The 12,500-nt window shown below is 46.1% G+C and overlaps 1 long non-coding RNA gene across 1 annotated transcript; it reads right to left on the bottom strand.

The window, feature by feature from the left end:
• Positions 1-4,314: 4,314 nt before the first annotated feature.
• LOC106148101 lies at positions 4,315-12,227 on the bottom strand. Its single transcript, XR_001233253.1, has 3 exons — positions 12,168-12,227; positions 7,800-7,951; positions 4,315-4,399 (listed from the first exon to the last, which is right to left on the bottom strand). It is a non-coding gene; the product is annotated as an uncharacterized LOC106148101 (long non-coding RNA).
• Positions 12,228-12,500: the final 273 nt, after the last annotated feature.

Raw genomic sequence — 12,500 nt, forward strand, 5'->3', positions numbered from 1 at the left:
GTTCATTTCAAGTATCAAATGAGATATGCATGTCAAATATTTAATGAAATACCTGGCACTGAGTAATCACCGAGCCAAGATAGCAATTGCTCTCAGTGATACTGCTTTTTATTCCTACTATCACTACGTGAGAGGTAGTTTTTGGTGAGAGGTAGTTTTTGGAGAACCCACTGCCGGGTGAAGTGAGTACAATCTGGGGGCATGTAGGAAGGAGGCATGGGGTTCTCCAGGAGAGGTTCTTTCTGGTGAGAAAAGCGGGATCTGAGACTGGCTTTGTGAAATCGTCATCTCTTTTCTCTCTCTGGGCTTCTGTTTTCCTGCCTCTGAAATGTGTGTGCTGCCTGAGATGATCCCAGAAGACTTCTGGCTGGGATAGGCCACAGGGTAATAGGCCTCAAACACACAGGCTTGCATTTGTTCTAGGACTCCAGCACTTAGTGTCCCTGAGGGCCTTGTTTGGTGATGTCTCCCAAATCAGCTAAAGCTGCGCATGGTTTCTGTCTGGCCAACCAGTAGTATGGCCAGTGCCCAGCACCTGGCACAAGACGAATGGTCAACAGTCCCGAGTTGGATGAATAAATGAGCTCCGCTGAGTGAGGGAGAAGTGCCTGTGACCCCCGAAGGTCAGGCAGGTTGGGTTTCTTGTGGTATAAATATTTAGAATTTGATCATGATTATAGGTTTTAGCAAGAGTGATCACTTTCTCGTGGTCATGGCCTTGGACCTAACCAAACCATGAGGCAGCACCAGAATAGACTGCACTGAACTGCTGCCTTCAGAGCCAAAGGGAAACTGACTTTCTATTGATCCATGAGGAAGATCTGTGTTCTTCTTTAAAAAAATAATTTAGGGGCTGGGGATTTAGCTCAGCGGCACAGCGCCTGCCTGACAAGTGCAAGGTTGTGAGTTCGATTTCTGGTACTGGAAAAAAAAACCAAAAAAAAAATTTTTTTTTTATTCTACAAGCAACTCAGTGTGTAGTAAACTGATCAAACCAGGTTCTTTCTTCCAGGTTTTTCCCCTAAAGTTTTTGAACTGGAATAAAATTAGAGCCTAAATAACCTTTGTTTATAATATTGCTCAATATATACAACTAGTAATAAAGTGCTAAATGCATTATCTCATTTACTTCTCAAACAAACCTGTGAAGTAGGTGTTATTGTCATTCCTATTTTATGAGTGAGGAAAGTTTGACAGCTCACTGACCTTTGCGAAGGTCGAATGACTGTAGGAGGGCAGGTGGACATGTGGACCCGGGTCCGCTGTTTCCCTCACCAGCACCCTCAGCACTCTGGCCTGCCCGAGTCCATGGCATCAATGACAGCTACAGTTCATTGACCACGCATTATGAGGGAGCCACTGGCTTAAGTGCTCTTCATGCACGAGCTCTGTTAATCCCTGTGCAGAGAGTCAGGAAAGCACCATTATTACTTGCTCCATTTTAGAGGTGAGGAAACAGAGCTTCTGCAAGATTACGTAACCTGCCAGATGCTGGTGGGTGGTGGAGCTAATCTATTCATGTAGAGTGACAGAGCTCAGGAAACTCTCCCAGGTAACAGACGAGGAGGGACTTTCCCAAGTCCTCACAGTGAATCAGCGGTTGAACAGGGGCAGGACTTCAAAGGAGACTTTTCAATGACTGCTGGCCTGGGGAAGTATTACAGTAATTGTGTGTGTGTGTGCATGCATGTGCGCAGGCACGTGTGAGTGCGTCTGCATTGTCCCTTGCTCTAGCAGCAGGAGAAAAACTTAGGGGCTTGGAGCCCATGCTTTGGAGTCATACCGACTTGTGCTCAAATCACAGCTTCAAAACTAACTCGCTGGCAACCTTGGGAAAAAGCCTTCCTCTCCCAGTGCCTCAGTGTTCTCTTCTGCAAAATAGACAACATGCACACCTGCCTCCCGGGGATGCAGAGAAGTAACTGAGGAGCATGAGAAGAATGCCTGGCACACGGCTAACATTAAGTAGCTATTATCATTGTTGCTTCTACTGAAATGACCCATGAGCTGACAGAGGCTTGACGACCACTATTCCATAGAGCAAAGCTTGAAATCTGCTACAGAACGACTGCCTTACTGTGCCGGGATTCAGAGGATGACGAGTGTCTGAGACTCTGCCAGAGACACACATGCACTTGGGCCACACATACATACATGTTGCTGCAAACTGGCCTTGGACTTGTTGCATATAGGTGTTTACACACATGCACAGATAAACACACACGTGCATATACAATACAGTTGCAGCATATAGATGCTCACATATGTAGGTCCACATATTATGATTTTGCATATGTGCTCAAATGTGTGCATAAACATGTGACATACACATGGCCCAACATATATGCCTACAAGTTCTTGCACACATATGCATATGCACAGTGCACACGCAGGGCGAGTACTTCCCCCTTCTTTGCCTTGTTACTGTTTCTCACCCTTCAGCTCTCGGCTCAAAGGTCACTGTGCCAGCGCAGCCACCCTGACCTCCAAGGTGAGGTCAGACCACCCAGGCTGTACTCGTCAGCACCCTGCATTTTCTCTCTTCAGTCTGTGCCTCAGTTGTCACTGAGTAGTTGTAAGCAGTTGCACAATTATGCATTTCCGGGCAGGGTCCAGCCTGACCATTCTGATCAAATCAAAATCGTCTAACACAGCCTGGCACATAGTAAGTATTCAATAGTTATGTGCCATTGATCAGACAGGACCTCCAGGATCCTATTCGCATGCAAGCTGGGGAATAGCTCCTTCACACTGGGGCTACACTGCCCAAGATACCTTGTATAGGAATTTTGACCTTGGGGTTTCCAATGATTTTGTAGACTCCCCTAGACAGAGCTAGGCCTCAGAACAGTGTGGAAATTGATAAGAAAACAATTCAACTTTCAAATATATTTCATAGTGCTCTGGAAAATAAACTTAGTAGAGAGACTATCTAACAAGTCTGAAATGTAGACAGAGCTTTATTGCTTTTCACCCAACTGTCCCCTGGGAGTTTAGGGGACAGCAGAAGCTGCCACAAATAATAAGGTTGACAAGTCACTGTCTGGGCTGGGCTGGACTGTTTTCTTTCACTCAGACTAGATTACAGCCATAAGCAGGTTTCTGCTAGACGTAAAGAGGGCAGAGCATGATGGGTAGATGGAGATGAGAAACACAAGGCATGAGGATAGAAAGCAGGCAGCTCGGATTAGAGTCATTTATTTTTATTCACTGAAAGAATAGTTTTGGGCACTGGGCCATCCCCTGTGTTTGTGGCTGGGAGTGCAGAAGGCAATGGAGTAGACACAAGCCCTTGACCTCTGGGTGCTCCAGGCTAGCTGCAGAGACGGACAAGGAAGCAGGAGACCAACCTGCCGTGTGATCTGTGCTCAGTGGGGGCATGCTGAAGAGGACGGGCAGCTTCTAGAGGAGAAGATGGCAGCTCTGACCTGGAGGACGAGCAGCAGCCAGGAAAAGGGGGCAGGTGAGCTCTGAGGGAAGAGGCAAGTTAGTGAGCAGGCCCCAAAGGGAAGGAGAGGGCACACTAAGACAGGGCAGGAGCTCATACAGCAGGCTCAGCATGGGGGGGCAGCAGGATGGGGTCCAGGGACTGCACTGCATGCCCCTCAGTTTGCTGGTGCCGAATCCTGAGAACGAAGCCCCTGCAGGCCAAAAGAACACAAACCAATTGGGAAGTGGAGGTGCTCGCAGGAGCTGGAGCTTTGTGACAGGCCAGGGACCAACTCCTGCACTCATGAGTATCCAGGATGTGACAGCAGGAGCTTGCCTGCCAGACAGACCAATCTCCGGGGCCGCTGTCTCACCTGTCAAATGGACTGGCAAGAGCTTGGCAGTTTCTGCAGTCCAAGCTCTAGTCAGCTGGGATGAGTCGCTCCTCCTTCTCCCAGATGCTGCCCTGTGCTTCTACCTCCTGCCCATACATCCACCTGCCCATCCCTCCACACCGGAGGCTGTGTCCCAGACCCACTCCTGTGGTCTCTCTGGGCCTCCGACCGGGAGCCGGATGGAGTTAATGGTAGAGCTGCCTCTTCAGGCTCTGCTCTCCACCTTCCCCACCCAGGAGCCCCCACCCACCCTCACTGTCTCACACTCCCAGAATGTTTTCCTGCCTCGAGTTTCTTCCTTTTCCTCCCTTCCCACTCATTCCCTGCTTTTGTCTTGCTAATTCTTCCTCAGCTTCCAAACCCAATCTTCAATATTATTTCCTCAGCGAAGGCTTCCTGAAGAGGGCCATTGCTTCTTACATTCTATGCTAACACTGTGCATCCCACCTGCCAGTTCCACATCACAGTGGCATTTAACCTACCTTTGGGAGACTGTTGAATGCCTCATCTCCCTCCGGGATACAAGCACAGTGGGGGTGGGTGTCTCTGACATCCTTCAGCTTCTATCTTTTCACCTGGGCATATATTAGACCATAGGTGACAAGCGATTGAATCAGTAAGTGACTGTCTAAATGTTTTTAATACATTTCACACATATGTAAGTTATTAATTATACCCAAGCCAGACACAAATTTATTGAAGCTGTTTTTCAAGGACCACAAAATTATACTGACCAATCCTGGCCACTAGAGGGCGATGTGCAATCATAAGCTGGGTGGCCTGGGGGACCCCCCAACCCCTTTTAAGTGGACGTCACTTTGTACTTTATACTATGGAACTCCCAGACTCACTGATTAAAATCTAAAAATGTATAGAATATTATGACCTTGAAGGCTTGCCAGAGCCTGGCTAGTCCAATCCCAACACTGATGTCCAAGTGAGAATGCTTCTCCTCTGCCTCCTTTGATCTTGGGGCACAGACTTATGCCCAGCACTGGGAAAACCCTTTTCTTTTCAGCATTCCCGTATTTTATTTTGTGGGAGAAACAACTACACTATCTGTATGTCCAGCCATCCAACACGTATTTATTGACTCATTATTACATCCTAGGTACTGTTGCTAGAATTCTTCTGTACAAAACAGACACCTGTCTCATAGAATCTACCATCTGGTTGGGAAGACAAACATCACAAATAACACACCCCTCTCAGCTACGGTTAGCATGCAGGAGAGAGGCAGAGCTCGGGGACAGCACCTACCAGGAGCACCTGACTCATTCTCAGGCCCACCCCAGGAGGATGACCAGGGCCGGCAGGGCATCAGAAGACCAGGCTTTCTACCCCACATGCCCATCAGGCTTGCCCAATACTGGGGGCAGATCCTTTCTTCTTTTTGGCCTCCTGATTTTCCATCTGTATAACTGTATAAGTATCTCAGTTCTGAGCCTTATTAGGAAGATATTCTAGGTGTTTTCAATTCATTGTTTAATTAATTAGTCTTTGAAGCATGTGTGAGTTATTTAGATACTTGGTACTGCTGGTACGTAGGGTGTTGAGCAGGTGTCACAGGGCTTGGGATGCAACTTTGGGATAAAAAGGGGCTTCCACATTGACTGTCTCCCACTGAGCAATGAACAGAGGGCTGAGACTTCAACCTCTATACAACTTCGGGGTAATTTTGTTTAGGCATAGGAATTCTGCAGGTTTAAGGCCTAGGACACAGCCTCCCAACGTATGGCACATATACTACCTGCAGCCAATCACTTGGGGAGTTAACTAAGTACACAGATGAGTGGACTCCACCCCCAGATGTAATGATTAGGTAGCACTGAGGTCCAGGAACTGACATAATAAGGAGCTCTCCAGGTGACAGGTATATGCTGAGTTCTGCAGCTGTTACCGTGGGTCTTTATAGAAAGAATTTATGACACTCAGGCTTCAAATTGACCTTGACTTTTGTTCTGTATATTCCGGGAGAGTAGTGATTAAATTGGATGTGTTGTAATTCAAGTCCTATCTTAAATACATGTAAGGATTTCATTTTAAAAGAGGCCCCATTTGTCATGCAAATGCCTATCCCAATGGGATTCTTTCTTGTGTATTAATTTTCCTAAATGAGGGGCCTACCTCACTATTTATGCTTCACAGACTAATTAATTAAATAATGAATTTAAAAGACATGGTATCTGGCTTTGTGGAAGTTTTGCGGCCTTCATTTCAGAAAGTAGGAACAAGAGGAAGATTTGTGGCAGGAGGAATTAAATTTCAAAGTCCAGAGTTAAGCTCCTCCAGGTTAAAGCATTTATTTGTTGTCTGATTTGTAATCACTGCCCACCTGGGACAGGTGAGCTTGGTCCAGTGTCTCCTGAATGTAGGTAAAATCCTGATGTCCTTGAATTTGTTATTGCTGAAGGGGCTGCACTCCCCTTGCTCTGTTCAGAATGAACATGTGTACGGGTCAGAGCCTTCTAACACCCACAGTCTGGGCTGGAAAATGGCAGCAGAGAGATGTCCTGCATCATGAGATGTCTTGTTGCTTGACAAAGAATATTTCATTTAGAGCCCTCCTCTCCTTGACCCATTGCTACAGTCTTTTGACTTGTCCGTCTTTTCTTCACTTGGGGCGCAGCTATAGATGCTGACCACGGTGATGAGAACAGCCTTAAGGGCAGAGGTCCTCAGAGCTGCAGCCCCATCAAAGAGCTTAGGAACAGAGGTGACTAACAGTGGAGTTGTCTTGTTCAGCTCTCACCTGTTCTGGCATATTCAGAAATCTCTAGGGGAAAAGCTGGGTATGATGGCACATGCCTATAATCCCAGCACTTGAAGGCTGAAGCAGGAGGATCATTGTGAGCTCAAGGCCAGCCTGGGCTACAAAATGAACTCAAGGCTAGCCTTAACTGCATAGTGAGACCCTGTCTCAAACACACACACACACACACACACACACACACACACGAAATCTCTAAGGGGAGGGACAGGTAGGTATTCAGGACAAGCTCTTGACCAGGCAGGGAAATAGGCACAAACGGGACAGGTGTCTTTATGTTGGCAGCTACTCCAAGTCATGCCAAATCAGTGGCTTAGATTGTTGGATCAAAAGGGACAATTACCTGGCTTTCAGGCCTAAGGACTGCAATTTGCATTTGTGAGGAGGGAGGAGGTGATATTTGGAGGTACCAAAAAGACAAAATGAGAGTAGCAGGATAGTAGAGTGAAATCAGTGGAAATGAGATACCATGGAAGAGGACAAGGGAAAAGAGACTGTTACAAATGCGAGCAAGAAGTGTTGCTTTTACTGCAACTCTTCACATGCACTTGGCTTTTGCTGACGTGTGCTCTGCATGTGTGCACATGAGCATTACTCATTCTCTCTCTATCCCCACTGAAACTATGAGGCCAGCTGGTCACTTCCATATGAGCCATGGGGTATCTGATGCTCAGAGGGAGCTTCTCAGTGCATGACTTAGTTACTTTCCTTGTTGCTGAGACAAAATACCTGACACCCAAAGTTAAAGGGAAAGGTTCATTTAGCTCACACTTTGCAGATGTTTCAGTCCATAATCAACTGGCTCCTAGGTAGGGTGGCTTCGCAGAGAACAGTTCATGGTGGCAGAATGTAGCAAAACAAACAAGAGGCAGACAAGCCTCTCTCTGTCCCTGTATCCAGTCTACCAGGATTAGGGCAGTGCCAATCCAATCAGTGGACTGATTTAGTAATCACCCACCCTTAACCCTAGCAACCTCAATCCTACCATTGCACCATGAATCAATCACACATTTCAGATTCAGCTCCCTCTGGAAGATGCCACACATATGACTGAATGAGGCTTTGTGGGGACATTTAGGCACAAGCCATAACAGTGCATAACCAGGGAAAAGCTGAGTCTTTGTGCTTTATGCCTAATGCTGTTGCTTTAGTAAGTTTTCTATGTTTAGCCTTGTTCAAATGACATTTTATATAGAAGAACTTACATAAAAACATGAAGCAGGCTCATGCGGCATTGCTCTTTCCTTGAGGCCCCACCAGTGGAACATCAGTGAGATGTCACCAACTTTTCTGGTGCTTTGCGGCATAGGTAACCAGAGCCACTGCCACTCCTTGGTAGAACAAGAGTGCTGGCTTCCTGTAATAAGATAAAGACTGGAGTCCATCAATCTGATGATGCAGAAAGAACTAGAACAGAAAAGATAGAGGGAAGACAAAAAAAAGTTGACAGTTGCAAAAGTGATAAGGTCCATGCCCTGCACTGTAAATGTCTTATCAGGAATCCTGTTCAGTTGGTCACGGGATAAGCCACAGAGCATGTGGAGTAGAGTGAGCGATTGACCCTGGGCCTATAGGAGCACTGACTATGACCCTTTGTTCAGTGATCTGTGCCATTGAGAATGAGGCCATAAGCCCTGGACTTAGACAGGCTTGAGTTCAATGCCCTGATCTGCCACTTTCTAGTTGTGTTTTTGGACAAAACACATCATTCACTTAACCTGGATTTCTTCATGTGTAAAGTGGGAGTAATAATGGTTGTGCAGAAGAATGAAATCCGGGCCAGAAAACACTTAACATAATTGTAACCACTAAGTGAATATCAGTTGTGGTCATTATAATCACACTGAACACCATGTGTGGAATGGCTTCTTTCCTTTGGCTTTTGCACATGCTTCTTTCTCCTTCAATTGATAGATTCTTCCTTTCATTTCAACCTTTCTGGGCTACCGTGATAACATGGTCTCTTCTGTTTTCCCATCCGAGTTGCTTATGACATTAAAAAAAAGAACTAACCTCACGTTTTTTGGACTGAGTCTCAGAGAGGTGAAGCCACACTGTTAAGTATGTACTCAGTGCCAGCACTGTTACTTAAATCCAAGAGTAGCCCGTGCACTCAGCCCCTGCCTTTAGTGGGGTGGGTAGTCTTTACTGTGCAGGGAGGCTAATCTAACATAGGGAATTGGAGGTTAGCCGTGTGTTAGCACTCAGAGCTTTCACTGTGCAGTACTGGGGCTGCAGTCTATCAGGGTCTCTAGGCTAGGATTTCCAGAATACAGTTGGAGGGATGTGTGTAAGGCCTGGCATGGGAGAGGATTTTCAGTCTTAATTTTGTAATCATTATTAACTATTAACACAAAAGACTGTGCTTTCACATTTAGGAAGTCAGAGAGAATTTCCTTTTGAAATAAAGAAAGACGTAGAGAACATTAGGTCAGCAATAGTTGGGGGTCTTGCGAATGGCAAAACCATGACCCTGGAGTCTGATGGTACAATTTGAAAACTGTGATTCCCTATAATTTTGCTATTGTGTAGAAAAGGGAAAACTAGACTTAGTGCCTAGCTGGATGTCACAGAATAAATTAGTGGCTGAGCTTAGTCAGAGGAAAATGCATTTCATTGTCCCCAAATCTTAAGATAAAGGGAAAAGTGATACATCAGGTTGAAGCCCTGGGAGACAGTTGTTAGAGGGCTCACAGTTTGGCCGCTGACTCTCTGATTGGAAACTTCCTTATTCTTTCCTGTTTTCTCAAATTCATTGCTCTTTCCAGTTCTCATTTGTTTCCCCAATGCCTTGCTGTGGACTTTGGAGCGAGGGTTGGTGACTGATGTCACCTTCCTGTCCTGGCCGCTGGGTCAGAAGGTTCCGTTCTGAGCCCCAGCTGACCTGATCTGGTGATGAGGAGGCGCCTGATTTCACATCTGGATGGGGCTCTGTCCTGCCCCTCACTCATGTGGCCGGCAGTGGTCCTTCCTCCCAGGGACCGCATCCCTTGGAGGGCTGTTAGTGAGAGGAAGGGGTCTGAGGCTTCAGTAGCTCAGAAGAGCCAGCCTGGAAAGCGGAAAGAGCATTATCAGGTTTGCAGTCACCCTGTCAGCTGGGAGGAGCTCATGAGCAGTGACTGGAACCCACCTGGCCCTGAGGGCTGACTCGGCTCTGATCCTGAGCCCGAGAAACTGTTTATTTTTGCTCAATAGGCAGACTGCTCTTTCTCAGAATAAAAAACACAATAACACATGCAGGTTTCATTTTAATTTTTACAATAACCCCCAGGATAATTACCATTCCTCTTTTAGTAAGGAGGAAGCTGAACCCTAGACCCACAAAAGAGGCCTGCCCACGTCACCCGGCTATGTGCAGCAGCCTGGGACTGACCTCTTCTCACAGCTGGCTCAGGGCCAGAGCTGATCCTTGAGTGGGGGCTCCAGGGAGGGCTGGACTCTCTGCCTGTGGACTTCCTTAAGTATTTATCATGTTATGAAGTCCTCACTAAGGTGACACACGGGGGACAGGAGAAAAGACAGAACTGAGGTGAGAAAATGAATCTCCTAACCAAATTAGGAACATAAGCTCCTCTTTTACAAGTGAAAGTGTTTGTGACAGTCATGGGCAATATTCTTTATTAGGAGCTGGATTGCTAGAAGAATTCAGGCAGTTTATATTCTTTGTTTCTCATACAGACCTTCCCTAGTTTTTATGCGCTTATCCAATTTTTTGTTATCATTACTATGCACACATATGTATATATTTATACACACACGTGCACACACACACATATATCTATTCAGGGTTTTGACTACGGAATAATATGATGTATATATATAGATTTCTTTTTCTCTCTCCTGCTTTACACACACACACAGATTGTGCAGTTGGCACAATTCAAAATCTGCAGGTAGTCTGAGAGACTGCAGGCCTAGAAAGAGTTGATCTTGCAATTTTAGCCTGAAATCAGTTTGTTGGCAGAATTCCCTTTTCCTTGAGGGATCTCGGCCTTTTTTTCTTAAGATCTTTGATTGGATGAGGCCTATCCGCAGTCTGTAAAGCAATTTGCTTTACTCAGAATCTGCTCATTTAGCCTTTAGTCTCATCTAATGAGTGCTTTCTGTTTTAGTTACTTTTCTGAGACAAAATACCCGACATGCAAAATTAAAGGAGGGAAGGTTGTTGTAGCTCACACTTTGTCGAAGTTTCAGTTCGCAGTTGACTGGCTCCAAAGCAGGGTGGAGAAACTGCTCACGGCAGAAGGAAGGTAGGAAGGCAGCAAAATAGTGAAGTAGCCAGGCAGTAAGTGACTAGCAGCAAAGGACAACAGTCCTCTTTCTGTCCCTTATATTCTATCCAGGCAGGCAGGTAGCACTCACACCAGGGTGGGGCACCCTTAATCCTAGCATTGCCTCATGAATCAATCCCAGCATCACATCCTTAACCCCAGCATCACACAGTCTAGATCCAGCCACCTCTGAAAATCCCCACCTATGTCTGTGTGAGAGGCTTTGGGGAACATCTAGATACAAGGCATAACACCTTCACAGCAACACTCACATGTATTTGACCAAATATTTGGGGATTGTGGCCTAGTGGACACAAAATTAACCATAGCAACATACAAATATATCACATATACAATGATATCTGCTAATCTTCACGGAGCATTTATTGTGTACTGTGTGCCACTACCTCGCCAAATAACCCCTGTGACTGTAAAGCGGTATCTGACATTGAAGGGAGATACATGGTGGTTATAGAAGGCAGCTCTGAGCAGAGGTAAAGACAGGTGCTGGCATCAGGCTGACTTTCGTTCAAGAGCTACATGCAGAAGGATCAGAAAAGCACCGTCAAGGTCTAAGTTGGGCAAGTTACTTAATCTCTTTTTCCTCATCTGTAAAACAGTTAAAAATAACATTTGCCTCATCACCACAGTGGGTGGCTGACAAATGTTTATTGACAAATCGCTGTCAGAGGAATCACCAGGGTGCTTCCCAGAAGGTAAAGGAGACAGTTTATCTTCAGCCCCTCGCAAGGAGCCTGGAGTTTAAAGAATTCAGGTAGTGAGACACAATGAGACACAGTGACTTTGCAGCCCTGGTACTGTGCTTTTCTCCTGATCTCAGCAGATGCAGTCTTGCTCACTGCTCTTGGGATTCACCTTGCGGGGACTGACGGAAGGTGGAGCTTCCAGGAAGCCGTTGTCTCTAAAGCCAGGACTAAACAGGGACCTCCCTGGCCTCAGTCAAGAGCTATTTTTTGTACTTCTTGGGCATCACCGTGGGGCAGTCAGTTCTCTCACAGAATCTGTTTTGGAGTGAAGGCTGCGACGGGGGTTGGCAGACTGCGGTCTCTGAAGACGCAGGCAATGTGGGCTACAGCCTGGTGAGTCCCTACATCTCTACTAGCAACTTGCTCCTCTTCAGGGCTGCAACCTTCCCCAGGACACTATCAATTAGGCTCATCGCTTTCCTTTATTGTAAAACAAAGCTTGCCATTTATAGGATTAATTGGAGCATGAAGACATCACAGAGAAAACAAATCAGCGTTGTGTTAACAGTTAATTCATCATTCAATAAATACCTACGGTGTAATACTGGCCGAAATCCCAGCTCTGACACTGGTAGGCTGTGTGATCTTGGTCTTGTTTCTTAATCTCTTTTGTGGATCAGTTTCTTCATCTATAAAATGAATATAATGTTTGTGTCCACTTAATAATTATATTTGGGCATGATAGCACATTCCTATAATTCCGGCACTCTGGGAAGCTGAGGCAGGAGGGCTGCAAGTGTGAGCCCAGCTTGGGCAACTTGGCAACTTAGTGAGAACTTGTCTCAGAAAAGGGGTGAGGGGAGGGAAAGACTGGGACACAGCTCAATGCAAAGGCCCTGGCTTCAATCCCCAGTATTGCTAAACAGGA

This window comes from Chinchilla lanigera, unplaced genomic scaffold, assembly GCF_000276665.1.
Source record: "Chinchilla lanigera isolate Chin_1 unplaced genomic scaffold, ChiLan1.0 scaffold00014, whole genome shotgun sequence".
NCBI lineage: Eukaryota > Metazoa > Chordata > Mammalia > Rodentia > Chinchillidae > Chinchilla > Chinchilla lanigera.